The sequence below is a fragment of the Puma concolor genome, chromosome B3 (assembly GCF_028749965.1).
Source record: "Puma concolor isolate L17-30 chromosome B3, mPumCon1.1.hap2, whole genome shotgun sequence".
In the NCBI taxonomy this organism is placed as follows: Eukaryota; Metazoa; Chordata; class Mammalia; order Carnivora; family Felidae; genus Puma; species Puma concolor.
In genome coordinates this window covers 21,363,053-21,388,875 of record NC_141672.1, presented here as the reverse complement: position 1 = coordinate 21,388,875, position 25,823 = coordinate 21,363,053, and the positions used below count along the sequence as shown (strand labels likewise).

General features: G+C 36.8%; 1 long non-coding RNA gene across 1 annotated transcript in view; it reads left to right on the top strand.

The window, feature by feature from the left end:
- The first annotated feature begins 16,061 nt into the window (after window positions 1–16,061).
- LOC147579792 (uncharacterized) overlaps window positions 16,062–25,823 on the top strand; it is a 182,941-nt gene continuing 173,179 nt past the window's right edge. Inside the window, exon 1 of the long non-coding RNA XR_015251814.1 lies at window positions 16,062–16,284. This is a non-coding gene — a long non-coding RNA (uncharacterized LOC147579792). The remainder of the gene's footprint in view (window positions 16,285–25,823) is intronic.

Below are 25,823 nucleotides of genomic sequence, written 5' to 3'. Positions count from 1 at the left end.
TTCTGCTTCAGACCATCAAACTTTAAAACATCACGAGGACCCCGAGCCAACCCAGGAAAAGTGTGCCCTTTCTGGTCCAGCACCTGTCTGTTTGCTCAGCTCCATAAACTGCTGACTTATAAGAGCTACTCACACAGCGTGTGAGTAATCCAATTATTGAAGCTTAGCTGGGAGGGCTTATCCCAAACAAAGCCATGTCCGTTGGCATTCAAAAGAAAGGGGTCAGGCAAGAGGAGAAGGCCAGTCAAAAAACTTCGGAGCTACCAGAGCAGCAGTGTAGAGTGAGTGATTAAATTCTTTTTGTCTTTTCAATCAGAGCTTTCACATAAAGAGTAAAGAGCATCTCTACTTGCTGCAAATCTGGCTGTCTTGACAGACGGATTTAATTCGGCCTCGCTTTCTGCCTGATGTGGAGTGACGTGCAATACAGGCTGGTCTGGCGTATCAGATGGATGAAATTGCATGTGGGGCTTTTCAGCTCCCACCTCCTCCCTCTTGTCTGATCTTAGGCAAGAATGGAGGTGCAAGGTACTGCATCTGGGTCCTAGGAATGAAGATGGCACTTTCTCTCCAGAGGCAACTTGGCAAAGCACAGAGTAGAATTCAACTGACAGGTGACATTAGTGCTCAGCTTGGCTCCGCAGTTCAGAGAAGTGATAAAGAGCACAGGTTCTGAACTGGATTCTGCCACAGCCCCACGAGGCAGCCTTAAGAAAATATACCTGCTAGCCTTAGTTTCCTCATCCCTAAAATGGGGCAAATATTAGTTCATACCTCACAGGACCATAGTGAGACTAATTCCTACCATGTTCTGGGCAAATTGTCTGATGCAGACTGTGTTAACACTTCATTAGTGTTAGCAATCAGTGAAGTATGTTATGATGTAATAATAATAATATCAATAGTGTGCACCATTTCATGGTTCTTAGATCAAAACAATCTAGGCATTTTGGTGATACTATCCTACAGATTAGGTTGGCCTGATGAAAACTATAGCTTTGACCTGTAGAAAGCCATCAGATTGTGATGCTTTATTTAACATGAGCAAGATTAGCATTTTGCAGCAGATTCTGTGGGGCCTTTAACTATTAGCCTAGGAAGAACCATAGATCTCTAGAAAACGGGCACATTAGCAGCTACTGTGATAGCTCAGCTAGCAATGTGGGTGGAAACCTGGTTGACTGTAGGAACAAATGATTGCTCACCGTTGGGCTCCCCAGGAGAAAGGAGAGGAAGGGGAGAAGCTAACTTCCCGGTTATCTCCTGACTGTTCATCCACAGTGCTCTGTAAATATCACAACACACACCTGTAGGGAAGGGTTGATACCGTAGCAAAGGAGAGTATTATAAAGTCTAGAAATCAACGTGAAACTCTAGCCTTTGTGTTCTTTTAAATCCAAAGGGAAAAAACAACTTTGAGAAAAATACATTTTTCTGCCTCCTCATGTTTCTGCTTTCTTTAACTGGTGTAATAAAAGATTTATGAATTGAGCAAACTAAATAGAAAACAATAGACATAACACATGAATCTGTGTGAGAATTGTATGACAATATCTGTATGTAATATGCATGCTTTACTGGGTGTGTGTGCCTTAAATGTATGCAATTCAGATGTCTCCACCTCCTCTGGCCTTCTGAGGTCATTGTTTCCTGTAATATCTGCATTCTGTTCACCCTGGACATTCAGAAGCCTGCTCAGGTGGGCTTGCATGTTGCAGCAAGTGGCCCTATGACTTTCTGCCCTTAATTGTTGGGAAGCTTCCAGTGGCTTCTGCCTTCCTTTCTCCCTACACCACTGCTTTCCCCACTTGCCGCCTCTATTCCCTGCTTTTGCACAACACACATCAGCGTACGGTTCATTAATGAAAAAGACATTTACTGAGACTTGTAAACAGTCCAAACAAGGTAACAGTCTCAAAAATCACTGTCCTAAAATACCTCAATTTTTTCTAATATGACAAACTTGTACCATCTTTTCCTCTAACCTTCTACTTGCCGATAAGTTACTGGAAATTCTCTCCAATTGTCTAATTGGATCTTTCTTTCTTCTTCTTCTCCTACTGCCTTCCTCCATTACCATCACTGTCTTCACTTCCATTTCTAAGAAAGAATTAAATCTGGGGCACCTGGATGGTTCACTTGGTTAAGCATCCCACTCTTGATTTCGGCTCAGGTCATGATCTTACGGTACCTGGTTCGAGCCTAGCATCAGGCTCTGTGCTGACAGCATGGAACATGCTTGGGATTCCATCTCCCTCTCTCTTTGCCCCACCCCTGCTCTCTCTCTCTCTCTCTCAAAAATAAACATTAAAAAAATAAATAATTAAAATCCTTGTTACTTTATTATTAAGTGTATTTTAGCTTACTTCTGTCATGGTCCAGAACTGCATGTGGGTATTTTAAGACTCACTAAAGTACTAGGCAAACAATGAGCTCATCTATCCTGGGTTTCAAACAGTCCCCTCTTTTTCTTTCTTTCTTTCTTTCTTTCTTTCTTTCTTTCTTTCTTTCTTTCTTTCTTTCTCTTTCTTCTTTCTTTCTTTTCATTCTTTTTTTTTTAAGTCATGCTGTGGTTCTAATTTCTAAGAAAGCATCCTTCCCATCCAAGCAAATCCCTGAGACAATGTGTGGATGTGGAAAGATCTCTTTCACTTACAAGAATGCAATATATGTGTCTATGACAATGGCAACCCCTAACACCTGTGGAGAGCTTTCCGCCTGCCAGGCACTGAGCCAAATGCTTTATTTGCCTCAATTAGCAAATCTTTGCAAAAAGCTTTGGGGGGAAATGCGATTGCATTTCCCATCTTACATTTGAGGAAATGAAGACTTGGAGAAGGAAAATAATTAACTAAAGGTGATGGTGATTAAGCTGGGGACGAAGCCCAGTGGGTCTGACTTGGGAGCTCTCATTCCTGTCGCTGCACTGCTCCCTGTGTGTTACACCAGGGGAGAATGAGTGGGCAATTCATAGCAATCCCTGGCCATTCACGATGGACTCAGCCTTGCCTGCATCCTAAATATTTGCTCTTTGTTTTCTGACTTTGGTACAGTAGGGTGTAAGGTGCAAAGAGGACTAGAGTCATAGGTTCAATAGATACACAACATTAGGAAATTCTGTTAATATATCTGGGGCTCATTATTTTTCATCTCAACATTGGGGGAACAATAACTTCCCAATACTCTCCACTGTAATGAAGCACAAAAGTTGAGTTTGAAAAAAAAATACGCAAAATTTCCTCAAAGTTGAAAAACTCTACAGAAATGTTTTCCACAGGCTCATTATATTATTACTATTATTATTTTATATAGTTGCTTATATCCATGTGTGACTGCAAATGACTAGCCTGATCATTTCCCTATCTCTCCAAGGCTGATATATTTTTTTAATTGCCATTCATTTTATATCAAGTTTAGCAGAATGTAAAAGATTTTCAGACTAACTTATGAAAAGAAAGTTACTTAGGCATGGTTTCCTTAGATTTAATATCATTTTAAATTGCATCAAACACTCAGTAAGGGGCACCATTTATATTGGTCCCCGTGGAAAGACTGAGAAGAGACTGGTTGGTACCAGAGAAGTGCCTGGCTCTCTATTACTCATATTTTTGGTAACTAGCCCACAGAAACTTCAAGTGTGCAATCAGGCTTTGGGCTGATCTGCAGCTAGCCCCTACATGCTAGAGTCTTGGATTCTCCCTGCATACTTTACTTTCATGGATGAATTTCTAAGCAGATTCATTATCAAACATCTGCCAGGGTCACTTTGAGTATGATGTGGGTATTAGTGCTAAGTTAGCATCGAAAAATCAAAGACAGATGCCCCTTTTTTATTTTAAAGGAAAATGGATTTTTTATTTCCTTTAAAAAAACTAAGATCATAGGACTTGATTTTATTTCTTTTTAACCAATTTATCCCTCTGCTTAGGAAGCAGAGAATAAACCCCAGAATTCAAGCCCAATAAAAGCCATTTCAAGAGTATGTCTATCAAATACACTATCCTGTGTCTCTAAGGGCCATATGTACTAACTGTAAAGCTTTCTTGTTATTCACATAAATGTACTTATCAGATGATATACCTAGTAGATAGAAACACTTTTAGGTTCTGGGGTACCCAATGTCAGTATCACTTGTGGTAGCTAGAACTACAGAGTGGCCCAGAGAGGATGGCAAAGCACCTTCACCAGCTGGTGACATAGAAGACCTAACTTGGGCCCATGTGCCAAACCACAAGGCAATAAAGGAACAATCAAGGTTATCTATTTAGCAATATTTTCCCTCACTGTGTACATTACCTGCTACTGAGCAAAACTTCACTCAATAGTACAATAAATGTAATAAAACAATGATTAAATCAATAATAAATAATTGAATAAAATGAAAGGCAATTCAACCTTCACTTCAACTTTCCACTTTTAAGCTACATCCATCCCTTTTATAATTTCTTCTCCTCTTTGCTTCCCTTCTAAAAGAATCTTGCAGTTCATTTAAAGCAGACAAAGCAACACACACACACAGACACACACACACCTGGGGTAATTAGGCAGAAAAAAGAGCATGCTGGGATTTGTGCAGTAGCACGTATGCCTTTTATGACCTTGGCTTCACCCAAAAGTACTTAATAGAGCAACTGCCATCACTATTCAGTCTTACATAAACCAACCCAGGTAAAGAACTACCATGTATTATCTCAGCTGTTCGTCTCAAAATCTCTGCTTGCCCATGGCTGAAGGCAGGGGTATGACTCCAGCAAGGGCTATTCTTTGCTAAAGACAATATTGAGAATAATGAAGGTAAAGGTTTGAACACAGAGGACGTGGCCCTTCCTCCTCTGGCTTTTACACATACCATCATAAGTATGACATGCACACACAGGTCACTTCTCTATTACAATTTATTCTCAGCCAAAGGGCTTTAAGAGGGAAAAATGCTCTTTAATGGGATTTTCTAGAAGTGCTTAAAGACAAAGAAATCTGAGCTGGTAACTTGTTTCAGAGGACTGCAGAATAGTTAGCAATGGCAAATATCTGTTCAAGGTTTTTTGTACTCTCCTTGGAAATGTCTTAGGGTCTTTAGAATGTTCAGATGTTTAAATAGAGAAATATATATTTGTATATTAGAAAGTAAAAACATATGTATACATATTATATATTGTAGATTATATGGATGTGTATTATATATAGTAATATATATTATACATATACATTTATAACATATAGAAGGTAATATGCACATATATGTACATTTTTACTTATGTTTACATATATAACATGTTTTTAGTACTTTAGCAAATTCTAGACTCTTGTAAGTTTTGTAAATGAAGTCACATTTCTTTTACTGTAGTAATTCTGGTAACTATACTTTTTATCTATAGGCATCTTCCATATTTTGGAAGTTGGTGTTAGGCCACTTCGCTTTTATGAAAGACCTACATCATGACTTGTTTTCACTAACCCAAAGAAAATCCAGAGAGTTTTTCAGGGGCGCCTGGGTAGCTCAGTCGGTTAAGCGTCTGACTTTGGCTCAGGTCATGATCTCAAGGTTCCTAAGCTCGAGCCCCATGTCAGGCTCTCTGCTGTCATCATAGAGTCTGCTTCAGATCCTCTGTCCGCATCTCTCTGCCCCTCCCCTGCTCCTGCCCTCTCTCTCCCTCAAAAGCAAACAAACATTAAAAAAAAGAGGATTTTCTATTTTGTGGATAAAGGCAAGAAGTAAAAGCTGTATTCAACCTTTGTTCTGCAGTGAGCCGTGATAGAGGCAGCACATACCTCCAACAGTGAGAGTGGTACCACCAAGCTCCTTCCCAGAAACTACATCAGCATCTCAGCATCAAGCTGCCAGAGCTTTGAGCTGTGTCTGTGAGCATCTGTGCTTTATCTCCATGTATTTGGAGATCTGTTAGCAAGATGTTGCTAAGGTATCAGAAAAACCTAAAAGAGGTTATTTTGGGGGTCTGGGAATGCTCAAAATTCTTTCTGTGTAAATTAATGGCAATTTCTTCTTTGCTTTACATTATTTCTGCTTACAAAAGTTTGCAGAGATATGTTCTACTCTTGGGTAGCAAGAGAAACTAGTAACCATTCTTTATTAATTTTTTCTAACAATGACATTTCTTTTTTCCACTTGATCTTTCCCCATTTCTTGTGTTCTAGGGAAGCAGTCAATCATGGAGCCCAACGCCCCATGGCTATATAGTGGGGGTGGGTAAATGAGCCAGGACCAGCCATTGTATCCCGTCCCCTAGACTGCTCACAGTGACACCCAGCATGCACCTCTGAGCTGGGCTGGTCAATCAGACTCCTCACTTGGAATTTCCAGTCTGAGACTTGAATGGCCACTGTCTTCTCTCCCTGTGGAGAGACTGTATAAAGCATGACACTTCAGCGAAGAAAGACAGAGACATATGATCCTTTCTTTTTCCTGAATCTTTGCATTACATTTGACTGAAAAAAGCTGCACATCCACTTATAGGAGCCACAGCAACTGAAGAAACTGAGAATAGTATCTTGGTAATAATTGAACAAGATAGAAAGTTCTGTGGTCTTGGAGGTGAGAATGAAAATGTCTTCTTTATTGAGAAAAGAGCTTAATAAGCTTGTTTGAGGTAAGGCAACTTAAGCTAAGATTTCCGAGTGGAGAGCAGTTACTCTGCACAAAGGAGAAAAACGTGCAGGATGTGGAACACTCAGGGAAGGAGGGTATTAAGAGAATATAGAGAAAGTAGGAAGGAAGGAAGGAAATGAGGAGAAGATTCCAGTGAGCACAAGGAGGGTCAATCACACATGGCTTACCCTGACCTCCTCTCCCTCAAAGACACACTAATGTCCCTAAAACCACTGGAGTTTTGAGGTTATGTGTACTTTTGTATAAAATGATGAGGGGGTGATACCTTCACTACAGGGGAATGAGAGACAACAAATGTAGCATAAGTTGTTGCTTATCCTTGACCATAAAATCATAAGTCTTGGAAAGGAAACAAAGAATATTTGGGAAGAGATTTGGATTTTCATAGACTATGGAAGTAATTCCTAACTAATTAGACAGAGATTACCAAGAGTTGAATATGTACCAGCTGACCTACAGGTTAAAGTTATAAACTGAAGGAATAATACTTTGAATACTGGGAAATGAGTTGGGCAGCATATTCCTCATTTTAAGAAACATCATTGTCCACAGGCCCATTTCCAGCATTGTCTACCAGTATCAGGTCCTTTGAAAGCCCTCATAAATAATGATGGTGTAGACCCTGATAATGTCTGCAGCTTTTCAATCTTAAATGGCTTTGAGGATGTTGCTAACAGATGACAAGCTGTGTTCTGGACAAGAAATTCAGACTGCACAGTACTTCACCAAATGTCTATGTTCTGCTCCCTAACACTGGTGAAGATTTGGAGCTGTCTTCCCCCACCTCTTCATGCACACCTACTCTCCCCTCAAAGAGTAGGAGACTCTTTGAGTCTAAGCATGCTTAGTCAAAACTGAGCAGGGAAAGGCAGATCTAGGGAGGGTATATCACTGTCAAAATGCTGGGCTAGTAGAACCTCCCCTTTCCTCCTCCCACTAAATGGATCCCACTATATCACTATACCAGCTTCCCGACACATTTTAACGGGGCTGAAGGATTTCATTATATGGGGAAGCAGCACTCTAAAAGGAGACTGAGTTTCTGGGTGTTGTATGTAAGTGATGAATCACTGAATTCTCCTCATGGGACCAAGACTGCACCATATGTTAACTAACTAGAATTTAAATAAAAATTAAAAAAATAATAACATACAATAAAAAATAAAAATAAGTAAAAGGAGACCAAGCTTGGTGAGAGAACATTTTCTTTAATAAATCTGATTGCTCAGCTCCTACTAGCTCTGAAAGGCCCTAGAATCTTCTCCTCTTTCTCTGCTTTTGCCCATACTCTATTGGATCTTGAACTCCTTTTCTCAGCACAGATGCCATGTCTACATATGCAGTGAGAACTCAGAATTTATAATTTTGCTAAAATGTACTTTTCCCAGGAGTTTTCCTGCTATTTCTTCTACCTTCTGTATTACCAAATTCCCCTCTCCTTTATTATTTCCATCAGCATTCAAAGATGCAGTCATACTCCCTTACTTAGTTTCCATGTCTTCTACCTGCTCTTTGCTATTATTTTGCCCTCCTGTAGAGAAGAGCTCCCTGAATGGCTTGCTACACCAGCTGCTTCAATTGTTGCATGTGTCATTCCTGTGTTAGTTCACTCTGAACAGGTTTCACCCAACATCATTCAAAGTACCACTGATTTCTATCCTATATAATCTTTTTAATTCTTGGTTTGTTCCTTATTAAGCCCCTTCAGAGCATTAGTCAGAGTTGAACAATCCATAGTCTGTAATGGAGAGTGTTAATAATCGTCTGCTCACACACATAATTCTAGCCATTGTCACAGGGTTGAGGATCCAATGAGGCAGCACATGTAAGAATAATTTTTAAAAAGTAACCATTAGGTACACATTAATTTACTCAGAGAATTATACAAAATCCAGTTTACTGGAAAAAAATCCATTTTATTGGGTTGTTTTAAAAGCTAGCACAGCTGAAGAAATATAGATGACCATATGTCATCCCTTGATCTTTATAAACTCTCATCTTTGGCATGAGATTTTATTTACTCTATTTAAGTAGGAGCCTTAATTTTACACAATTTATAATTGTTCTTTGCCTCATTCCCTTTCTGGAAAGCAGTCCTATAATGAAAATCATAGAATATGAAGATGAAAATTGAGATGGTCTATCCCTCAGAAAAGTCTGTATCAAGTGTATTGTTGTAATTTTATGCTTAAGCCTCCATTCCCATTCTAGTGGCCCCAACACTAATCTTCAAATTCCTACACTTTGAAAAATAGAGATGTTCCAGTTGGAAGGACACTCAAGAACAAAGAGTTTGAGTTTCTTAGTCTGTTGATAAAGATTTGAAGTCTCAAAACAAACTACTAGTGAGTTAGAACCACTATGACTCGTGGATTGTTCTGTGAACCTTCCTCCGCCTCCAGGCTGCCCCTCCTAAGTGCCTAGATGTCAGAAAGTTTGGGGTATGGTAAGTGACTGTGGTGGTGTATTGAACAAAAATAATTTTCAAAGTGGATTCTGGACTAGACTCTTAAGCCCATCCTGGTATAACCTTATTGCTTACCTTAAAGTGATCAACCCTTATACCAAATTCTTTCTAAAAGCGATCAACCCTTATATTAAATTCTTTCTAAAATCAAGTGTATAATTTCAGATGTTGTGGAATAAAAGGGCAGAGGTGGAGGTAGAGATTGCATGTGATTTCTTCTTCCATCGCCACTTCTAAGTAGGACACTCTCAAGATTCATTCATTTTCTTCTTCGGAACAGATGCAACTGAAATTGAGTGATATTCACGGCCTCTTTACGTTGTGACTTGTTTACACAGGTCGCCTATGTTTGGTTACCTTCCTTGTTGTCATGTGGAAAAATTACTGAGTTAAATCAGTTTCAAATTATCAATGGGAAAATCCACCTCTGACTGATGTTTCAACCCTGTTTGTTATTTGTCCCCTGCTTCTGTTTGTATCTAGCTGATCCCTAAAGATTTCTACCAAATCAGAGGGCTATTAATCATTGACTAATTTGCTCCTAAGATCTACTTGTGGACGTAAGTTATCTAAATCATCATAAATTCAATTGATTCTTTTTAATTAGGAAAAAATGGTGTTTAATATTTGAACATAAAATGTGTTTTTTCATCTGAATATCTTTATTTTACTGTAAATGTTGATTTTTATTTGGACATAATTGTAGATTCAGATGCAGTTGTAAGAAATACTACAGAGTCATTCAATTGTACTCTTTACCTTGTTTGCCCCCATGGTAACATCCTACAAACCTGTAATATGATATCATGGCAAAATATTGACACGAATAGAGTCAATACAGAACATTTCCATCAAAAGTAAGATCTCTTATGGTGCTCTTTTAAAGACATACCTATTTCCTTATAGCCTACCACCTCCTCCTTAATTTTAGGCAGCAACTAATGTGTTCTCTATTTCTATGATTTTGTCGTTTCAAGAAAAAGTCCATATATGCCATCATATCAGTATGTATCATTTTAAAAATTGGATTTTGTCATTCAACTTAATTTTCACAAAATGTTTTTCTGATCAGATCATGGTTGCCCGTACAGGGTTATCTCTGATGGACGATAAATTGGAAAACAAATGTACACACTATCTAGCCTTCGCCTAACTAGTGTGACTTTTCTGTCTGTTTTTTCTAAGAGGAACAGTCATAACAATATTCTGTAAGAAAAATTCCCATTCCTGGATATCTCATGATCCTTTTCATTATTCTGCCAATGAGAGTTTTAGGAAATCACCACAGTTGGACAGCTACTATTATTGTATTATTGTTGCTGTTGTTGTTTGCAAGGGTTGTCCAAGAGAAACAAAGCTGGACATTAGTAGAAGGTGGTAAAGGCAGATTTTATTCAGTGATAATGACTGCAGCTGAGAAGAGTCCAGAATTAACTGAGCTCAGCTTTGCCAAAACAAAGGGCACAAGACTTTTTAAATCTAGGTGTACTAAAGGAAAGGCACCAGAGCACTGAGGTCGATTGGGTCCATGTTGAGTCAGTCCTCTGGGTTTGCTAATTGGTGCTTATCCAAAGGAGAGACTGACTTCTTTGTGATGAAGGTAGTTGTGTAAGTTAGAATAAGGTGCCCAATGAGGTTAGGCCCTTACTCTCCCACCAGACCTGTCTCCTGAATGTTTACATTTCAAAGAGAGTGACTCTAGGTCCTTGGGAAGACAGTGCTGGGTAGTAGTAGATTTACATTTGAAAGCAGCAGAGAAGGGATTTATTGGTGCAAGGTTTTCTGAAATAAGTTATCTGAGAGGGGGTTCAGGGCCTATCTACTTATTACCAGGTTTGAGCTGAAACAAACAGCAAATTTACCTGGTAGTGTTGAGTTTTCTCAGACAGGCATTGTGAGGGGGTCTGGGGTCATTTTAGGAACATGGCCTTATACTTCTACAAGCCATGCTAGAAGTTTGGTCATCTTGGTTCAAAAGTTTAAATGGAGTCATTTTGTGCTGAAAGTTTTTGCAGTTCTAGGGCCCACTCTGGGTCAGGTGTAGGATTTGTGAGGACATTCGCATGCAAATCATCCCCCAAACCCTGAGAGGGCTATTTTCAATCTCTTTCAATAACCAAGGTAATGTAGATTTATAGAAAGAGCTAATGATAATTAATTGGTAGGCGTAGGATTTGAAGCCAGTTATATCTTCAAGGTCATAATCTTACTGATTCTCCAAAATTTAAAATCTATAAAGTTGGTAATTTTTTCAGATTCTTGTTTGAAGAAAATTTTTTGATGTGGTATTGTTGTAAACTTACTTCCAGCTTCTTTTTCTGTATTTGTTGTTGCTTTTGTTGTCGTTGTTTTGAGTTGAACATCTTTTTTTTTTTTTTATTTTTTTTAACTTTTTTTTTTTTAATTTTTTTTTTTTTCCAACGTTTATTTATTTTTGGGACAGAGAGAGACAGAGCATGAACGGGGGAGGGGCAGAGAGAGAGGGAGACACAGAATCGGAAGCAGGCTCCAGGCTCTGAGCCATCAGCCCAGAGCCTGACGCGGGGCTCGAACTCACGGACCGCGAGATCGTGACCTGGCTGAAGTCGGACGCTTAACCGACTGAGCCACCCAGGCGCCCCGAGTTGAACATCTTTGTACCATCTCTCTTTTCAACTGAATTAGATCTTTGGATAAAGCCAAATGAAGAGAAAATGAAATCAGTCTTTTATTTTTTTGAATATTTTCTATGCTCCTTAACTTTATTTTCTCCATGCATTCATAATTTTCTCTTCTTCTGTTAGGTTTGAAAAGGGGATGAATAGCAGAGGAAAGAGAAAGACGTGCACATAATTGAATGAAAGCAATGAAGTGCATTTTAAGAATTAGTTAAGATTAGGCAGAATGCTAGGATTTTTAGTTTCACCAGTATTCACATTTTGGACCAGATAATTCTTTGTTGTGTGGGCCTCTCCCATGCATTGTGAGATGTTTAAGAGCATCCCTGGCCCCTCCCACACAAATGCCAGTAGCATCCTCCCCTATGTGATAACCAAAAATATCTCCAGATATTGCCAAATGTCCCCTGAGAGGCAAAATAGTCGCAGGTGACACTGGATGAAAGGGAAAGAAAAAAGAAAAGAAAAGAAAAGAAAAGAAAAGAAAAGAAAAGAAAAGAAAAGAAAAGAAAGAAGAAATAAAAGGAGAAGAGAAGAGAAGAGAAGAGAAGAGAAGAGAAGAGAAGAGAAGAGAAAGAGAGAGGGAGGGAGGGAGGGAGGGAGGGAGGAAGGAAGGAAGGAAGGAAGGAAGGAAGGAAGGAAAGAAAGAAAGAAAGAAAGTAGAGAGGAGGGGAGGGGAGGGAAGAGAAGAAGAAAAAACATTCTACTTACTCTGTGCCCCAACTGCTGCCCTGTTTTGGTTAGTAAAGTCTTCTGAATTTCACATAGTGCTTTTGGATCCTGCCCTGTTTCAAACTCTGTCTAATATTCTCACAGACGAGTGGGCCTGGCCTTGGTGTGACCTCATTGCTTGGCCCAGGCACCAGTTCATTGATGAGTTCTTGCTTGTTCAGTTCTTTATCTCATACTCCAATTTCATGTGGCATATTTGCATTGAAATGCCAGTTTTTCTAGGGACTAAAGTACTGCCCTGCCTCTCCGCCTCTTTGGCTGATCTTCATTTCACAAGTAACCTATGGCCTTGCTCCTTGCCTGCCTCCTGGGGCATTCCCCACAGTCTCTGCTGCCAACACTCTTGTCGCTGTGCTCTGTCTTGTCTCTCTGCCTAGGCCTCTCATTTTTGTGTGGCACTTAATAAATAAAACCCCTCACAGATGTGCTTCAAAAATGAAAGTGCAAGAACTAAAAAGTAGAAAGAGCCAATCCCAGCAAAAGTTGCAGGGACTGGCAAAAATAAAAGAATTGATTCACAGAGACAAATGGGACAAATTAGCTTCGCTGAGGAGACCACACCTTTCTGTAGAAATAACTCCCTGACTATACAATGCCGCAGTCAAGGAAGGCGAACTGAATAAAATTAAATTAAATTTTGAAAAGACTCCCCATTAGTTAACTTCTGTTTCAGTTACTTTTCTCTTTTCCCTTTTCATATGTTTGTACAGGCCCTTTCTCTGTTATTTATTGCTTTCCTCATTTTACGTGCTGTCCTGTAGTGGGGATGTGTTCAGTAGGTCCATGATAGGGTTAGCGTGTGCCACATCATTAAACAGTGGCCGAATGCATCCCTCAGTTTCAAAACTCTAATGGATTATGGGCAAACTAAAGACATCTTGATGGTTTTTGTCTGTTTTGGTTTTGAATAAGAAGGAGAGGATAAATCTGTTTTAATTCAGAATTCAAAGAAGAAAGCTGGGGAATTTAATCAACAACCTCAGGAATTAAATCAATAAATAAGCAAATCTTCCACAGGCGGGCACTTTATTTTCAAGCTCCTTTTAGTGTCTGGCCACAACTTACCTGGTCACCATTCCCTTATGCAACAAGCACTTCAAGAAATGTATGCCATTTAATTGGAGCCACCTTCATAGCAAAGTCTGTCTTCGTTTGAAGGGCAGACACATAATATATCATCTGTTTTGTACCTTTATCTGAAAAGTGCATGGAAATACTCAGTAATCCACATGTTTGTTTCATCTTTACCAGGTCTGGTTCCATAACAGATTCAGAACAGAACAGCTTCTAGATACTTAATGCACTTGAACTAAAATATATTCCCAGAGGACTCACAGTGATTTGCATCAATTGTACATTTTGCAAATAAACATTTGAATGCTTTAGAAAAAAAATCTGTCCATCTATCAGTGAAAGGAACCGATTGCAAATACTAAGAATCTAAAATTGGGGGTGTATTTCTTTCTGATCTTTTATTGTTGGTTACATTAGCTTATTAAGTACCTTGCTTGTTAAGAAAAGGCCATTGCCCTACTTAGTCTGATTAGGTTTCTAGAGAGCTTATCAGAAGTTTTTCTTCCTAGGATAATCATTATTATTAGAAATCATTATTAATGTCACAAACTACTAGGTAACACTCAATATGCATACTCCTGATCTTACTGACAGGATTATGTAAAACTTTTCCTTGTATTTCTTCTGTTATTTGGGGTCGCCATTATTATTAGGTAGTTTACTTGATTTTTGTTTATTTACCCATAAATATTGTTTATTAGGCTTTCAGCAGAGAGGCAAAATAATTTAAGGAGATGATTCTTGGATGTGTTTGAAAGGAGAGTAATATTTCCACTACTGATCAAGAAGATAGGATGTAGTAGCAAATAGAAATTTTTAAGGGTCAGAACAAAAATGCACAATCATATATTTCAATAAAATCAGTGTGCTTTCAAGTAGAAGCCACAGAGTTGGGTTTGGGGGATAACTATAAAAGAAAGTCCCTATTTCAGAAACTACATAATTGCTAATTAAAAAGCTCATCAGAACAAAAAATGGCAGGTCTGCAGTGTGTACAAAGTGGAAGATGTAGCTGTGACTTTACAACATGAAGAAGAAGAAAGATGCATGACCAAGGTACAGGTTTAGAATGGAAAAATCTCAATAACTTATGACCAGTCATTCGTTGTAATAATATGTAAACTCCTAACAATGCAATACATTGAACAAGTCAACATATGGGATACAGTCATCAAGCGATTTTCTTAATCTCCCATTTTTTTTCAAACAATTAGAAACAAATCTTCATCAGTAGGTATTAGATAAAATATGGTACATTTATATAATAGAATATATATGTCATTTTTAGAATGAAGTAGATAAACATATTTGGACTTTGAAAGATGTCTAGATAGTTGTTATGTAAAAAGAAAAGCAAATTACAGAAGAGAATGTAGAGTATAAACTATTTGGTAAAAATATCAAATCAGTAGGTATGACAGATAGTATGTAACATATATTAGATACTACATATCAAGATGATGTATATTATATCATATATAATTATATAATTATTATAATATAAAATATGTATGTATAATAGATAACATCTTTTCACTTCTTTAGGTTGGGATTATAGGAAACTATTTGTAATTATTATAGGTTGGGATTATAGGAAATGTTAGTTTTTTTTAATTCATTTCTGTGTGTGAATTGTTTACAGTAAGCATGCTTTTATTATATAATCCATACAATTTATAATACAAAATACATAAAATTTCAACATAGAAAAGAACTGAGAGAAATATACTAACATGATTACAATAATTATGTCTAGTTGATGAAACCATGAAAGATTTTTAAAAATGATTTATGCTCTAACAAATCTTATTCCATGTGTATATGCCACACTGTTTTAAAAATCAATTTATTTAAACTAAGTCAAAATCAAAAACAAAAACAAAAATAGTCCACCCATTCTCCTATCCTCCACACCCCACCTCTGGCAACCACAAATCTGTTCTCTATATGTATGAGCTTTTTTAAAATTCTTTTTTTAATTTCCATATATAAGAGATATCATACAGTGTTTTTCTTCTCTGACTTATTTCACTTAGCATAATGTCCTCGAGGTCCATCTGTGTGGTCACAAATGGCAGTATTTCATACTTTTAGGACTGAATAATATTCCATTGTGTGTGTGTGTGTATGTGTGTATGTGTGTGTGTCACAATTTCTTTATCCATTCATCCATCATCACTTAGGTTGTTCCCATATCTTGGCTGTTGTAAATAATGCCTCAATGGACATGGGGGCACATGTACCTTTTTGAGTTAGTGTTGTAATTTTCTCTGGGTAAATACCCAGAAGTGAAGTTGTTGAATCATATGGTAGTTCTATTTTTAATTTTTTGAGGAACCTCCACACTATTTTCTCCCATTTTAAATACCTGCAGAGGGCAAATTCTTTCCTTGCCCTTGGGTAAAAACAGGAAGCCCCCACAAAACCCGTGGCTAGTTACTCTATCTCATTCAAATAATAAAAATATCTATTCCCAGGAAAAAATTAAGGTACAAATTTGATTTAAAGTCAAGTGAGACTTTTTTTCTTTTCCAATCTGAATCTAGAAGCAATCTTGAAATGTGGCAAAGTGAGCAACAGATTACTTTTTTTTTTCCCATCCCTCCTTCCAAGCTTACTAACCTGTCTTTTTCTTTTCCCTCTATAGCTCTCCTATTCCTTGCCATCAGCATCTGGGTCAATGATGAGCAGAAGTAAGGGGTAAAGGAAATCTCTCTGTGGACACTGAGGTAGGGATTGACTGATTGTCTCTGGATTTGACAGATACTCAAAGCTGACTCACTTTTGTAGGCTCTTCAGAAACCATCCCCATCCATTTGAAGAATCATTCACCTATAGTCCTTCTGACAGAATTAAATGCATCTCTACTTCTGCTGGTCCTTCCATTTTCATCACTAAGAATCCACGTCACTTCTGCATTTTCCTGGCTAAAGCCTACTTGTCTTTCTAGAGTGTCTTTTGGACAAGACCTAAAATGACCATGAATCTCTTGCCCTTAGATCCTCCAGTCTTCATGCTCCTTCAAACTTCAGGAAGGCGCGTTAAATTTTAAATGCTCTCCTGAAGTCTCTTAATTTATTTAAAAAGGGATAAAAGCTGCACTCCTTTATGGATGGAGGAGACTCCTAATCCCCCAACAAATCTCTCTACATGAGGTTTTTGAATAATTTCCTCCAAGTTCTTCTAGCTTGTTTTGAAATTTGGAGGTGGCAACCAACCTCGTCTTCCTCAGTGAAGCAGGACAGCGAGAGAGATTTCCAGCTTGGCTCATTCCAAGGAAATCATTTAAAATCCTTTCTCAAGTTCAAAGTTCCCTCATCATATACTTTTTATAAGTGAGGAAGTCAAAGGTTATTCTAATGTAGTTCATCAACTATTCTAAACCTTTTCATTGCTTTTTAGGCTCTCCTTTGGAGTTCACCTCATTCATTTTAATATTTTTCTTTGTATTCTGCCTCAAATAAATTGTGATGTTCCTTATAATGTTAGAATTGTACTATGAAAAACTCTTGTATTCATTTGTATGAACTATTACAGTAGTATAATTTCTTTCATTCATCTTTTGTTATCATGGTCCATCCTATTAAATGTTCTGGGAATATTTTTTTTCTTACGTGGACTCCAACTCTCTTAATCTTCATCAAAATAATATCACGTCTCATTACCAAAACAAGTCATTTTCTTTTAAAGTCTTTTATTATGCTCTTTTCTTCATTAAAACACCATCAGTCTCATCCCTAATGCTAAATCATTGTGAGTGAAGGAAAAGTTCACTCAACTTCTCTATGTGAATTACAAAATCAATTACAACATTGTCAAGGAAATATTGATATAAATTGGGATGAATATCCAAAATGAAATAATACTGAAATGATATATGCAGCCTGTTGAGTAATATTTGAGATTACTAATTTTCTGGGAATACTCATTCTCTTAATATTTAAATTTCAAGCAAAAACACTTGAGATGAAGCAGACTTTATCCTCATGGGTACTATCATTACATGATTATCATTTAAGGAAATGGTACATATACTAATATTTCAGACCTTTCTAATAATTGTGTGCTACTAAACTTAGCTGTTTTATTTGCTTAAAATTTTTGGACAGCTTTTGTGAATATATACATTAGTAAGGAAGATTTTCCCACTTTGTCCTGAGATTTTGCTTTCGGGGTGGAATAGAAGAAATTGTTTCTCTTCTCCCTCCTTCTCTTCTTCCCTCTCTCCTTTTCCTCCTTTTTTCTTTTGAAGATATATTTAAGTGAAAAAGGAGTTGATATATAAACCTATTTTCGCTAGATCATTCTCATTAGCAACGTACATCACATCTACCCAAAAGTTTGGTACAATCAAGTGTCCACAGGCCATTTACTATAGGAAGTCAGTATGTGCAAGCCAGAAAGGGACGTAACACCTAATACATTCCATATTACTCAATTTCCTCCCTCTACACAGAGAAAAGACATAGGAAAGAGTTTATGCCCAAATGCCTCAGACTGCTTACTGTTTAGTGGGGGGAAAAAAAGTAATTCGGAAGTGCTTTTAAGAGAAATTAGTTTCACTTGTCAACTGTCATTAAGATGGATTACACTCAGCTGCATTGCAGAAGCAGCAATGAAATCTAACATATTTGCAGCCAAGACAATAGTGTGCATATTTTTAAATTGCATCAGGTAGGGCCTATTATTTAAGATTCGTTGCTATTGTCATTGTCACAACATCCTACATTATTCAAACCAAGCATCAATTCTATTAGTCAGTCTCTCCTTTGCTGTCAAAGATGCAAATACAGGTTTGTATTGCTTAGAGTAAATGCATCATCTGAATGGAAATGTGTCAAGAGATATTAAATGATATAAGGTATGATTTGTGAAATAAAATCAAATAAATATATGAGTCCCTTTCTCTCCAAAAAAAGGGAAATTCATTATTTAAAAAATCCCATAAGATTATGAGCTCAAATATAATCATCTTTGTGTTTCTACCATTTGAAGAATAATAGGTGTTCTCCAGTCTCATACTTAATAGATGCTCAATATATATTTTTTAATACAATATTTAATGAATGAATGAATGAAAATCAAAGAATGTATTGATATTAACAATACATTAAGGAAATAATTTGACCTATTAACATTTCCCTGTGTGTTCAGGAAACTATGAAATAAACATACACCATTCCAAATCCCCAAACATTCTATAGTGAGTCATATTTATATCAACTTGTATGCTTAGGAATTGGCAATATTTCACTCTATTGAACAAGAGTAAAGTGCTGCCATAATTAACTATGTTTGAATAGATGTTCTTGTACGCCTGCTACTTGCATACTTTCATCAACACGTACATCCAGGGGTCCAAAACACCAGGGGAAATTACATCTTTTGTTGCTGAGAAATATTAGATCAAGACCCATTTCATGAGTTAAGGATGAAACCCACAACACTTTCCCCAGAGCTGACCTGAGGCTATCCATCAAAAATGGATACTGGTCAACCGCTTTCAAAGATTTTTAGCTACACTGTCACAAAAGTGATTCCATTAAACCTTTAAAACTATTAGTTAAATTTAATCAGGTTAATGAAATAGCCTATCTAGTTTGCTTAAAAATTTAAATAAATACTATAAATATTTGCATCTATTCAACTGATTATGTAATTTTTTTACACCATTATATCTTTATAGTTAGAAAACAACTGGCTTATTTTAAGTTACTACCACTGCTTATTATATGAATATTTTGCTAAGTATTTTTAAATTTGCATTAATGCCTCATGAAGTCCAGGATAGTTTGAACTAAAGTTGAAAAACAGAATTTGTTTGCAGTACTAAGAACTGAAAATCTTATTATTTATTAAGTATCTACTACGTTTCATGGGCTCTATTTTATCTTTCAATTTAATGAGTTTGGTGTTATAATCTTTATTTCATGACTGAAAAAGACACTCAACAAGTTTGGGTAACTTGCCCATGTCTAGACAACTAGTAAGGTATATTCAAACCTTAGCCTTTCACTATGCCATCATCCCTCCACTTCTGGTGGAATGAATTGAACATCCTCTCATCGATGAACATCACAGCCAGGCTATCTTTCTATTGCATCCAAAGCTATTCCATGCCTTCCCTTTAAGGTCTCTCTTCAAATAAAAGTACAAAAGACTATCAAATATATAAATAAATTCGTAGAATGTTGTGGGATAACGTGTATTCTGCACTTTTAATAGTTCCATCCATATGAACAAAGCCAATAGTATAATATCCCTGGCCTGTCTTTCTTCCCCTGCTTATGTTCCCTCTGGGGAGGTATAGTCACTTATCTGATTGATACATGGGGAAGAGCAGATTTGGAAAAACAAAGCTTGACCCTGCAGTTCCCTTATTCCTCTTAAACAAGCTACCTGTTAGGATCAGGAATTCTTTCCTGCTTTTTAATGTCTGAAGTACGACCTAGACAAGATTCACCTGTGGCAATGCCCGCCCTAATCCAGCCTATGCTTGCCTGTATCTGGGCTTTATATGTTATGCACATGTTGTTCTCATACTAATCACTATCCACCATCTTAGCCTTTATCAGAAATAACACTAAAATTGGGTCAGCACTTAATACTTCTTTATTTTATTTCCCAATTTGTATTCATTTGGGTTAAATAAAAAAAATGCTGTTTATTAGTTCCCCTCAGACCCTTCAGAGAACCTCAACAAATGATAAAAAAAAAAAAACACATGTAAATTTACCTACATAGGGACATAAATACACAAACACACAAAACCAGAAATCAAAAAAAAACCCCTTTATTAGTTACTATTTTTAGATAGTACTTTGCTATAAGAAGTCAGTGATTTGCCTAGTTTTATTGGTCTAGTCTTATTTTCAATATTCAAAGAGAAAAAAATGAGTGATAGCATGAGTCCTATATGCAGTATTGATACTTTTCTCTCTGCCTCTTGTATTTGCCAAATTATAACTCACACGTTTGGTGTTTTCACTGAAATTAAACTTAAAAAAACTTTTAAAAAGACCACTTTCATGCTTTATTTAAGCAACAACCTGCTGTGTTATAAACCTGTGAAGGGAAAAATTGATGCCTGCTATTTTTTTTCTTTTTGAACATATGGGAAAACATACATTTAACTACAAATGACATAAATATTGACATACAAGTGCCTATTCCTATGTCGGGCATGAAATATTTAATTTTAATGACCTAAATATTTTACATTAGCATCTGTTTTTGCAAGCATATGCTTATAAATTACACTGGCATTCTGAATAAAATATCTTCCTAAACAGCAAAGTTTAGGTAACCCACAGGGTTCAAGTACATAAGTACTGTGTTTATGTTAGAGATACCTCATATTTTTCTTAGTATTTTGATAGAGCTACTATATTTTAACTTAACTTCACAGTAATAATATAGCACCTTTGGGATATACATGTCTGTATAGCTAGGATTTCAACACCAGAATAATTTACATCAAAAAATCACTTCTGATTCAATTCTGGTGTTTGCCTCTAAACCAAGATGGGAATAAGAAAACAAAAATTTAAATATGACTACTTGTGAAATAACTTACTAATCAGATGTGACCTATGCTCACTCTTTCATTTTAGCTCATCTGGTTCTCCGCTTCACTACTGCCAGGATTTCAACTTACCATGTTATGTAATGTGTAGGATAGAAAGCAAGTCTCAGTAACTAATTTTTACATGCACTTTTTGGCACTTAAGCAATATATACTGCCCAAAAATAAATGTTTGGAGAGTAAAATTACTATAAATTTTCAGTGAAAATGAATATGAATCTTTCCCAGTTGGCTTTATACGTCATAGTAGTACAGTGGAATTCTTGGATAACCAATAAAAGGATGAAATTATCTTCTCTACTTATAAAAATCCATTACTTTTTATCCTTATTGTGTATTGAGAATAATACAAACAAAACCAAAACAAACAAACAAACAAACAAACAAACAAACAAAAAACAGGGTTTTGTAGAGAAAGGGCATGTGAGTGTTCATAAAATTGCAAGCACATATCTTCTAATATGTTAACTCAATGAAAATGAATACAGATCTAAGCAAGGGATTTTAATTTTTTTTTTCAACGTTTTTTTTTTTTTTATTTATTTTGGGGACAGAGAGAGACAGAGCATGAACGGGGGAGGGGCAGAGAGAGAGGGAGACACAGAATCGGAAACAGGCTCCAGGCTCTGAGCCATCAGCCCAGAGCCTGACGCGGGGCTTGAACTCACGGACCGCGAGATCGTGACCTGGCTGAAGTCGGACGCTTAACCGACTGTGCCACCCAGGCGCCCCTAAGCAAGGGATTTTAAAAGGTGCTTTTAAAATGGCCTTTCTTTTTGGAGTGCAGGGACTTTCCTATCAGTTCTTAAATGTTTATAAGAGATCACTGGTTGGCCAGCATTCAAAATGGTTACTCAAGTTAACCTCCCACTGCAGGCTGCGATAGAACTAGACAAATACATACAGCAACCATGATGTGCACGATTGTGACCCTTAAAGGAAGGAAAACACACAAGATGAGCTCCATATTCACCCTGGGAGTCTGTCTGGGATTCACTTTCTGAGCTGAGGCAATGGAGCCCAAAAAGAAAGCAGGGTCTTGCCTGGCAGAGGAAACTGAGATTTGAATTTAGGGATGCAGAAGAAACTAGAATAAGCCTTATAGGATATGAGAGAGAAGAGAGTTGCATAGACAAGGGACACTAGAAATCTTCAGTCCGTTGGAATCTTTGACTGAATATGATAAGCTCTTTCTGTACAAGGAGGGGCCCAAATCTATCATAAATACAGACATAAAGTTGCTTAATAATGTTAGAAAATTTAATTCAACTATAGAAAAATACAATGCATTAGAATCAAGTGGAATTTTCTCAGAAATTCACTAATCATTAGTGTAATTTGTGCACACTTGATTTAAGAAGAAAAATTATAATGTCCTCTCAACAGGTATATAAAAAGTAGGAGACAAAATTCAATACATATTTATAGTAAAAGTTTTTTCAGCATAGTAGAAATATAGAAATAAAGGGCACCTACAACAAACTTGCAGTTAATATCATAGTTGATGGTAATAGACTGAACACTTACCCCTAAGATTTGAAACAAGGTGTGAATGTGTTAAAGTGCTTTATTGAGCATTGTATGGCAATCCTATCCAGTGCAGTAAAGATGAATAAATACTAAGGGAAAGAGGAGGAGGAAAAGGAGATGGAGGAGGAGGAGGGGGAAGAGGAGGAAGAGTAATATACAAAACACTAAGGAATCTAATATGAGGGAAACTGCATAATCAATACATCACATGATGCTTTGCAATGATTAAAAACATGAATTATCCACCTACTCTCTACAAGGACTACAGAAATTTTGTCAGTGACTCATACAATCCTTTTTCTGATAAGAAAGACCTGAGCAATGTAAAAGCCATAAATAATGTAAGATGAAAAAAATGGATAGAGGGATAGATAGATGAAAGTTTATAGACATATATAGATCTATGAATATGTAAGTAATTATATATAAATATATATATATATATATATATATATATATATATATATATAAAACTAGGTAATCAGAAATATAATAAATAATGGTACATATACACATATCTATCTACCTATCTGTTGGTTTGCAAACTGGCCCCCATACACAGAGGGCTAGGAGAGAAGAAAAGAGGCAAACTTCTCCAGATTGGTAGGTGGCAAGTTTAATAAGCAAGGAAACTTGCATATAGGAGGCTTGTTTTGGGAGGCCACAAGGATGAGTAGATCTCCGTACTGCTCCCCAGAATCTTAATAGTTTACATAGAGGCCTTAACGGTACTCAGTCATGTATTTGGTCCAGATGGTCTCTATAACACATTGCTCTCTTAAGGCTGCATCCTTGGCAACAGCATGGCTTTGAGAATAGTGGGCAGAATGTAAATTCTAAGTGCGGGCTAGGAGGTCAGGAGTCTCTAATTGCCTGGATCCCCTGTAGGTCAACCAGCAGTCATGTCTTCTCAATGACCTCCTCCAACTCTATCATTCATCTATCTTTCTATCTATCTATCATCTATCATCTATCTCTAAATATAAAAAGGAAATTTTGCTACCGTTGAGAATACAAAAACTAATAAATATATCTCAGATTTGCAGGCTTCTTAAAAAATAAAATAAGAGGGGCGCCTGGGTGGCACAGTCGGTTAAGCGTCCGACTTCAGCCAGGTCACGATCTCGCGCTCCGTGAGTTCGAGCCCCGCGTCGGTCTCTGGGCTGATGGCTCAGAGCCTGGAGCCTGTTTCCAATTCTGTGTCTCCCTCTCTCTCTGCCCCTCCCCCGTTCATGCTCTGTCTCTCTCTGTCCCAAAAATAAAATAAATGTTGAAGAAAAAAAAATTTTTAAAAAAAATAAAATAAGAAACAATGAGGAAAATTACTCTCATGGAAATAAACATCTGGCTTCTAAAAGTGACTACTTTGAGGAAAGGAGAATGTATTCATTTAGATGTAAAGTTTCTCATCTGTCTGCAGACTAAGACAATTCATTGTTCTTGTTATATATGCTGAATTAGTAATAATTAATTGTCACAAGGAAGACTGGGCACATAAAAGAAATAGTATACATTAAAGATCTCCTCAATATGTTTGTAATATCTATTGGGTGAACAACAGTCATCAGCTATCTCTATGTTTTGAGTTATGCATATTCTAAATAAAAGTGTGCCGTGTGATCAAAAGAATGAAATCTTGCCATTTGCAGCAACATGGATGGAACTAGAGAGTATTATGCAAAGCGAAATAAGTCAGTCAGAGAAAGACAAATATCATATGATTTACTCATATTTAGAATTTAATATACAAAACAGATGAATATAAGGGAAGGGAAGCAAAAATAATATAAAAACAGAGCAGACAAACCATAAGACTCTTAAATACGGAGAACAAACTGAGGGTTGCTGGTGGGGTGTGGGTGGGGGGAAGGGCTAAATGTGTAAGGGGGATTAAAGAGGACACTTGGGATGAGCAGTGAGTGTTATATGTAAGTGATGATCATCAGATTCTATTCTTGAAATTATTACACTATATGTTAACTAACGGATTTAAATTTATAAAAAAGTGTGCCATAATTCCAAGCATCTTCACTAATTAATTAAATTAACTTTTTAGTCTTTCCACAATGGTCTGTGCAAAATGAAAAATCACAATTTGACGCCATTAGTTTTTAATGTTAATGCAGAATAAAGATAATTTTGGAGTGTGAGTGGAGAATTTAATATATTAAAGAGATATTATTGCACAATGTTTTAAGAGCTTTGCACTGCGCAGGGTTGCTTTAGCTCAAATACTAGTCTGCTGCTTAGTGGTTTTTGTTTTTCTTTCTTTAACCTTTATAAAATTAACTTATTTATGCCTTGGTTTCCTTATTCATAGAAGGTGAGTGATTGTAGTTTACCTATGTCATTGGGTTATTCCGTGAATTCAATTAATTGATACAGGGAGAGTCTGAATTAGAATACAGTCTTTTTTTTTTTTTTTTTTTTTTTAATTTTTTTTTTCAACGTTTATTTATTTTTGGGACAGAGAGAGACAGAGCATGAACGGGGGAGGGGCAGAGAGAGAGAGGAAGACAAAGAATCGGAAACAGGCTCCAGGCTCTGAGCCATCAGCCCAGAGCCCGACGCGGGGCTCGAACTCCCGGACCGCGAGATCGTGACCTGGCTGAAGTCAGACGCTTAACCGACTGCACCACTCAGGCGCCCCAGAATACAGTCTTAATTAGAATACTTTCTGACCATTGGTGGCTCTCTATAGGTTCACTAGTATTTTTACATCCTCTCTTTCACAAATCTGTTGTTCTTCTGTCTTTCCACTCTTAGAATTGATCAGTGTTGAACAGTACTTTGAATCACATTACTATTGCATTATTATAATTATTTTAGTTATAATTAGTGGATCACTTAATGTAAAGGCTACTATGATAGACCCTTTATTTACTGCTCACAACAGCCCTATAAAATAGGTATTGTTCAAATTTAAATAATGTGAGAAATGAGGTTCAAAGGGTTTACTAAATATTACTTTCAAAAGCTGAAATTCAAACTCAGGTTCGTCTACATTTCAAACCATTCTTCCTTCTGTTAGGATTATTAATTTATCACATTTTTGTTCTCTTGGACTCTATCCTCATAAATTCCTGGTTATGTAATAAAAAGTTACTGTTAACTCCTCATGAATGAGCAAGAAAACTGGAAGTAAAGTGTGTG